Here is an 8,703-nt window from a genome sequence, read left to right as displayed (position 1 = left end):
TTCTTGTTTTTATTACATCCTTAGTGATTAAAGGGATATTTAAACCTCACAGTGCTCCCTGCTGTGAATATAAAAGCCTAGCATCATTTTGGATAGACGTGTTTAGAAAAATAAATTAAAAATTAGCCCTACTATAACGGACAAATGCTTCTAAGTTGTTAAGAACATCAGGCACTTGAAATGATTTAAATACATTGGTTGCAATTCCTTGAGAAACTGAGCAACGACGCATGGCTTTGAGCTATCCAAACAGTTACACAGACAAGTTCCACTTGGACTGAGGACAACAGAGATGTGCAACACTGGAAATACTGGATTTCATCTACTTAGGCATAAATGACTTAAGAGTTGTTCTCCTCTCTAACCTAGCGATCACTAACACACACATAACAGGCATCATTCTTAAAAACACAATCTTTGCTTTTGTGATGGCAAAACTGTTTTTAAACAACTGGCACTCTACAACCTAATCTATGCCTGTCAACCAAATGTAGATACAAACAACAATACAATGTAAATTCAACAGAAATATTTAAATTCTGCTAAGAAGAGTGCTGGGGAGTGTGCAGGAGGAAATCGAAGTCATATTTGAGAGCAAGCGTTCCTTGTGAGCACAGATTAGATGGTTATCAATAATGAGGTCACTGGTTTTGCCACCCCCTAATACTGCAGTTACTGGTTTAAGCTTCTGCAGGGAGCTACTGCCAGGGTCAGATTCAGTGAGAGTTAAGTCTGCCTGCAATGCAGGTTTGGACTCACCGCAAAGGAGCTCATAGCACTCCTCCTCCTCGCTGCTAGCTTGCTTTACTGCTTGGTGCTGCTCAGTTTCCTCCTCTTCACACAAAGTAAAAATCCAAACCAGCCAGATTATCACAGGGTGCAAGGAATGCTCACACTTGTGCATTTATTACAATGTGCACCTTGTGGCCCATCCTGAGCTTCAACTGATGCTTTTCTCATGACTGAGGCATTTGAAAAGGAGCTTTCCTACCTGGATTCTCTGTTGTCTACTATTATGTTAACTCACATTGCAGCCATTCCCTCAGACAGAGCATTTTCAAGAAACCCATAGGACCTAACTCATCTGTGCGACTTCTACACTTCTGCCAAGTTGGGCTGAAACTGGGAGACTAGGTTAAAAATATTATTAGAAGGGAAAAGCAGGCAGCAAGATCAAGCAAATCTTCAGATACGTTTCACATATACTTGTTAAGGACTGGTTATAGCAGGACAATTCAGCATTTAATTTCCCTGCCTCTCCACAATGTTCCTGCCACATGAATTCTGGGTGATCAAGAGCTAACCTGAAGCAATCTCAGAAGAAGAAATGTTGAGAATACTCCTGCGCTCTGGGGAATATCCCACTGCAATGGTCTGAGGTTTCAAAGTCTTCTACTGGACAAAGCTGTGGCAAAATTCCATTGTAGAATTCTAGGGGGTTTTATTATGTCTAAAGTAGGAAAAATGATCAATTATACTAATTGTATTTATACTCTAACTTACATTAATTAACTTAAATTGTGTATACTCTAACTTAACAGTGTTAGAGTCGAAACTTCTGTTCATCTTTCTCTCCTTGCTTAAGCACATTTTGCATTGAGAGATGTTTCTTTGTTGCATGCAAAGTCGAAGATGGATGGAGTGAAAAAAACATTAAAAATGTCCCCCTGCAATTGTGATAGGTTGTCATGGCCATAAAAAAAATCACTTCTAGGAATGCAAAGGCAGCTATCACACTCCAGGGTAAGGTGCAGGCATCTAGGCTGGTCAGCACTACATGGAAGCTGGGCTGGTATTTGTGCACCAAGTGCAAACTGATCTGGAGCCAAAGACAACACAAGCAATCAGGAGGACTGGACAATGGTATCAAACCTGCTTGCATCCCTGCAGGCAGCTATGGTTTTGGAGAAGTTGCTAATATTCTACTTCATCTTCAAATAACTACTCACGGACCAGAGGGAGCCTACCAGATTTAAAGAGTGCTTGTGCTCTACAGGACAGAGTGGAGAAGTTATGACAGCAGCTTGAGAGGACTGGTTTAGATTATCAGAAACCTGAGGCAAAAATTTGACATCTAAGCCCGTTTGTGGTCCCCTATTATGTCTTTCTGACCTCTTTGTCTTGTATTTCCTCTCCAGGATGGAACTACTACTTCTCCCCCCTTCGCAACATATTGTCAAGGAGTTGTTCAAGGGAGGAATTGCCGACTTCTGCAGTTCCTCGCTTCTGCCTCCAGGTTTTCCCCTAAGAGCTGCTTAGTATCACTTCAACTTTTCTTTTGAAGACAGTGATGTTCAGCCATAATCACCTATAAAAAACATGGTAATATTAAGGAGGCTACAATATAGATAGTTCATACGGTTTTCTGCAGTAAGTGTGATGCATTTGTTTCCAACAAGGAAACAAAAGCAGCCACATATAACCAGAGGATGCATATGTGAAAATAGCATATAGTTGAGCGGAGAAGTGGCAGGGCTTCTTTCTCTTAGTCTGCTGTAAAACAAACTGGTAAAACTACATGTAATTCTTATCACCTGATTATCAAAGCTACTGGGGAACTGGAGGGAGACTGGAAGAACTGAACATCAGAAAAGATTGGAAGAGTTGGTAGGTAAAGCTTCACTGACTGATGGCTCTGTGCACAAGGAAGAAATGAACGTGTCTGCAGCGTGTAAACATACAAATGACAGAGGCATTAATATGCTACAGAGGGATATAATTATCTTCATTAGTAGGGATGAAAATGAGAGAGAAGCAATTTGAGTATCCAGGATAAAACATAGCGGCTGTGCAAGGGCAGCCTGTTCACAGAATAACAGGCAAGCCGTTATTGTATTAGACTTCTAAATGATTTTTGCACAAACCAGTGGTATTGCAGAGAACAATCCTGCCTTCGCATGAGCAGCAAAGAAGGCTCTGAGATACCTGCTCATGTCTTATTCCTATGACTCTTCAAATGAATACTAAGTGAATTCTGGGACCACAAAGAATGTATGTTCTACTGGCATAAGAACAGACTGCTTCCCAGTGCAATGTAACCAGGGCTTACTTACGGACTGTGGATTACAGCACCACACATTTGACACAAATTCAAGCAGGGGGAAATGTCCAGGCTTCTCTTACATGATCACACTGCTTCAGAGCTTTACTGGTGATCTTAATTCTCTGGAAGGAGACCATTTCTTTCTTCCAGTGACTCCTAAGAGCTAGAGAATCTGGATGAAGCATCTGGGAGAAGAGGGACCAGCCTTCTCAACAGCTTCTCACTTGTAGTTGGCACTGTCCAAAGGTATGATGTTCATCAGCATCGGGGAGACAGAGTGAGGGTCCAGGCCTGAAGCTAGTAGTTGCAAGGAGGGAGCATTGTGTCTGCACAGCAGGAGAGAGCAGAACTGAATGGTGTCACTTCAGGGTTGATACTGGAACTTACCTAGTGCTCCACTAGAAGCAAAATAGTGAAACTGCCAACAGAACATGCTGGACAGCTAACACAACACACAAAGCCTTCCTCTCTACCCACTCCCTTCATCCTCATTTATCTCTTGGGACAGTAGCTCTGCCTCTCCTCTGAGATAATTTGCTTACACCATACACTGATACATTTCAAAGCTGCCCAAGTTTTTTAAGAGGGCTCCAGAGCTGAAACACTGATCATCCAGAAGGGAGTCAAAGTGCAAATCAAGTGAAATGCAAAAAGAAATAATCTTTCAAGCTCAAGTTTGAACCTCAACAACAACCCTGAGCAGCGGTTAGGCCTGCCTTTTGTTCAGAATTTTGACAACAGAGACCTAGTGTCAATTAACAAGAAATAAACCACAGCAATCATGCTGAGTTTTCCCCACAAGATTTTCTGCTAGGTGTTTAGGTCTCACTATATATACACACACACACACACATACTTTACTACAGTCTGAGGTGATAAAATCACAAGCATATTAGCTGACTCAGATGATGGACTTTCTCCTACCTGGCATTGCCACTGGTCTTATTTGCCGCTGGCCAAAGCTGCAGCTGTCACAAGGCTGGTGCCCGTTTTGGCACTGGTGCTGTGAGCCATCTGCAGACAGGTTTCCTGAAGAAGCCCAGAGAAGCAGCGCAGAAGGGCTCCGTAACTTCTGTTCTTCAAAGAGCTGTCTCTTACTTGTTCAGGAGATCCGGTGTACTTGCCAAAAAGAAAAAAGAGAGAGAGTGGGTTGGTGGGAGAAAAAAATGTATGGAAAAGTGAGGGTAGAAAGAAAGAAGGGAAAAAATGAAAGGTAAGGTACAGTGAAATAAAAATAAATACAATGCGCTGTGCATGCTTCTGCCATTGGTATCCTCTTGTTGGCCTCAGTGGTCCTGCCATCAGCTTTCGTACCCAGCTGAGGATTTACAAAAATAAAAGCCTATATTTCCACACATCATAATTTACAAAAGACCAGATATTGACTCCCAAGGCAGGCGTGCCTGCTATCTAAATGCTGCTGAGCCTGGTAGAGCGCTCCTCTTCCCCACTCCTAGGCCTAGGCCAGAGTGATAGGAAAGGTGTCAAGTTATTGAGCCACTGGGCTTCATTTCCCAAGAAGTGCCTTTCGGTGACAGTGGAGATACACTAAAGCCATCAACCATTGTGTTAGGGCTGACAAAAGATTGATCCATGGATAAAAGAAGCAGGTTCTCTGCAATTCTGAAGCCCAAAGTTTACTAGCTGTTCTCCTCTCTGCTTTCAGAGAGCTTCGAACAGCCCTCATGGGAGAAAAAAAGGACTTCAGTTCACACAAACCACATCCACTTAGTTTATTTAACTCATGCACAGTGTTCATGATTCACCAAGTCATTTTCAGTGTCCTGACAATCTCCTGCCATGGGCAGCTCCTCCCTCCTTCCATCACAACTTTCTTTTCTATCCCTTATGACCCAAGAGCAGTCCAGAAACAGAACATTCCCTGTGCAGAAAAGTCTTCTCCTTTGAGGAATCCAACCCAGGGTTGTTTTTGCAACAAACAACCGGGATGGACAATACCTCCCTCTCTTTTGTTTCAGCCTGAATGTTCATGGAAGTGCCAGATTCAGCTTTGCAAACTGAAGTCCTTTTTTCCAGAACTGATTTAGCTTTGGTAGAGGCAGTGGGTACATTTCATGGATTCTGGAGAGGGCTATGTCTGTCTTTGCCTGGTGAGGTCAACCTTGAGATTGACTTCCCACCTTTTGATACCTGGGTTATGGTCTCTGATTAGTAGAAATGCAGCAAACCCATTGACTCATTGTTTAAAGGTGACTGCAGAGAAATAAAAGTCACATAACAAAGGGTATTTAGGAAAGGAACATGTCAGGTTCTGGTTTAGCACTTACTGCCTGAATTTTTTCTTGCATGAAGATAAATGAAAATATACTTGCAAAAATACAGGTTCTTTTCTACTTGCAACCAGGATCAGGAAACTCCTAATAAAGGAAATAATTACTGTTACCTGCATGTCCTAACTGACCAGCTCTGGCTTCTGTAGTGCAGCCATTGTCAATAGTTTTGTGACACAAGCAATTACAAAGTTTCTGTGCAACATCCATATTAGTTCTCCCTTGCATTACGTGAGACAGTGACAATGAGCCTACAGTGGGATCATCACAGTTAAAAAGTTTTGTGACTAGCCTGGCCTCACAATTTGTTTGCCATCCTCAAAGTTAAAATTGAAACTTGCATCTTACTAACATTCTACTCAGCAACGTACCAAAGGTATTTAAGCCTCAGTCTATCTCTGTTCGCAGAGATGAAAGTTATGCTAATGGCTGAAGCTAGTGCGGGAGACAATTATTCTTGGGCAAACTCTCCCCAGGCTGAAGAATCCTGGCTTTCCTGAAGGCAGTTCTGCTTCAGCTTTTCCAGGTCTTCTTCAGAAATGGAATTAGGCCCTTAAGAAAGCTGTCACTTAAATGTATTTGCCAATGAGAGGTCATCTTAAATAAACCCCTACGTACTTGTGATCTCATTCCGCGTTTAGCCAAACACTGTAATAGATTTTCTTCAGCAAATAAACCGAATTCAGCAAAAATAAAAGCAGCAAAATCAACCTTTTTATCAACCTCCCCCCCTCCAACATCATCCTCCACTAGGCAAAATACTAAATCTACATTAGTATTTTGGCAGTAAGGAAATATTCTCAAAACAACAGTATCGCAGCAGTGATGGCTTCTGCTTTGGAAATGTGTTACCTTGATGTTTATATAGCCACAGGAGACCATTCAACAATGGCAATGTGTTAATTCCATTGACATTATCGCTCAAATTCAGTCACAGGGGTTGGCGAATTCTTTTTTTACATGGCTCTTTCATCTAAAAGAGAATAAGGCAGGACATAATGGATGGTTAGTAACATATTGTTAAATAGTTACAAGACACAGGAAATTTCAACTGAGGAATGGGAAAAACTGAAAAATCCAAGTAAATCTTGGTTAGAAAAAAGACTTGGTTTTGCTGCACTGAATTATCCCAATTTCTCAGCAGTCATAGCTAAGGACTCTCCAAAAAACTGAGCATGTTCTACACCTACACGAGCAGACACTTGTTAGTCTTCTCCAGAATTCTGCTCGTGGGAAGCTCTGTGTCATCCACCATGACAAAAATCCAGGTGACTTTCTGTATTGCTCTTGTTTAACTCAACTATAGGAGTGGTTCTTAGTGGATATTAATATTCATTCACTAAAAATAAAAAAACCCCATAGTTCTAACTAAAATTGGTTAGAAGATAAAATTATAAACAACTTAAGATATATAAAAATGTCCTCGCTTCAAATTCAGTGGCCATTTGGGGTGGTGGAGGTGGGGATTTTTTTTTTTTTTTTGGACAAGTTTCTATTTTATGGAGCTAGAAAATGGAAGATAAATGGTTAACTGAAAAACTCACCAGGTAGTCGGAAAGCTCTGATGCACAATGCAGTTCTTTTCACCCTTATGTTTAACCAATAAATCAATGGTGTTATTATGAAATAGGTGCGGAAAGTGAATATTGACAAAGCCCAGATACAGAACCCACCAAGAATAAGCCAGCTTCTAGTCCATCATATTTGGTAAATATCACCAGTTCTGCTGCTACTGTTCTGAAAGCTACCTGGACTTCCTTGCTGCAACAATATCAACCACTGAGGAGGGGAGAAAAAAAGCTGTTAAAGAAAATTATATTCCCAATAAACACCCTGCCCCAGGGATCACACAAAGACAGGTATCACTAAACGGAACTTCATTTTATGATCTCCCTTTCTGGAACTTCTGTAGATAATGCCAGCTGCTCTCCAAAGTTCCTCTATATGCCATAGCCATCATAATTTCAGGGAGAATTAATTGGGGAATTTTGACTTCCTTAGTACTGCTCTCGAATTGATGTAGCACAATTTTAAAACTATAGTTTGTTCCTGTTTACTTTGATTTGTTATCAAAACCTCACATTACATTATCATTTTATTTGCACACCCTACCATACCCAAGCCTGTTCTTTATAGTCACTCAGTTTCTCACAAATTTCATTTGGGCTGAAATTTTTACCAGCGAGATACTTCCACCTTTCTTTGGCCTTCCGCATTTTTCAGTGGTTAACTGTGAACTTTTGAGTTTGCAAGTACTAAGGAAGTTAAGTCTATTTATTTTAAAGCATCTGTTTTCGATGGAAATTTTAGTTGCAGAAATACTTTAGGTCACTGAAGAAATTGTATACAATGTAAGCCTACGGAGAAATATAAGCTGATGACGCCCTTCGCTACCTTCACTGAAATCAAAAGTAGTCATTTATATTTATATTTAGGTACCTTGTTCAATCAAGCACATATTTAAGAAGAAACATTGTCCTCCTCTGCTCTCCCTCTTCCTCTGCAGACTCCCTGCACTTGGAAATAACATTTCCATATTTTCATATTCTTTACAGCTACTTTTCCACTTGTCTTCATAGTACCAGATAACACGACAGTTGCTACACTGTGCTGCCTTTGTATCTGAGTTGTCATTACTGAAATGTGACCATACACACAAACTGGGCATTTTAACGGTAATGTAAATATTTCTGAGTTTCACCGAAATTGCGAGTTCACCTTACCAAAAAAGCAAATGCAGCAGGGGTGCATATAAGCACCGAGGATTTACTCTCTCACACATTTTAATCGAGTTATCAATTGTCTAAAAGTGAACTCATTAATTTAGACGGCAACATCTCCAGAGCCATCATCTGAATTATGTGCAGTTGTTAAAGGACCTTGTGTCTGCCTCTTAACAGCTGCCAATACACATGTCGGAGGAGCAAAGCCCGGGGAGCCGTTCTGCTCCCGCAGAGGAGGGTTGCTGCGCTCAGACCAGGCTCAGCACCTGCCAGCCCAGCTGAACCGGGACATATTTGGGGCCGAGGGGGAGGCAGTGGAAATGATTAAATGGGATTAAAATGACTCTGAGGCTACAGGCTTTCTAGCAGCCCTGCACCGCTTTCTCATTTTTCGTCTTACATTGAGAAAACCCGCTGTGTTAACAACTTCCAAAGAAAAGTACAGCCCTGGTAAAACTTGTCATTGTAGGAGAATCTTTACTCGGTTCATTGGAAGACTGATTTTGGAAACAGTGCATCCGAGAGTGTACCAGTAAAGGCACTCAGCTTGCTTGGCTTCTACAGAAAGACCCACATCTCTGTCTTCTCACAATTAAAACGTGAACTGACAGCACTGCCTAGATGCCAATGGCTAGTTCTAACTGCA

This window comes from Haliaeetus albicilla, chromosome 10, assembly GCF_947461875.1.
Source record: "Haliaeetus albicilla chromosome 10, bHalAlb1.1, whole genome shotgun sequence".
Lineage (NCBI taxonomy): Eukaryota > Metazoa > Chordata > Aves > Accipitriformes > Accipitridae > Haliaeetus > Haliaeetus albicilla.
This window is presented reverse-complemented; position numbering follows the sequence as displayed.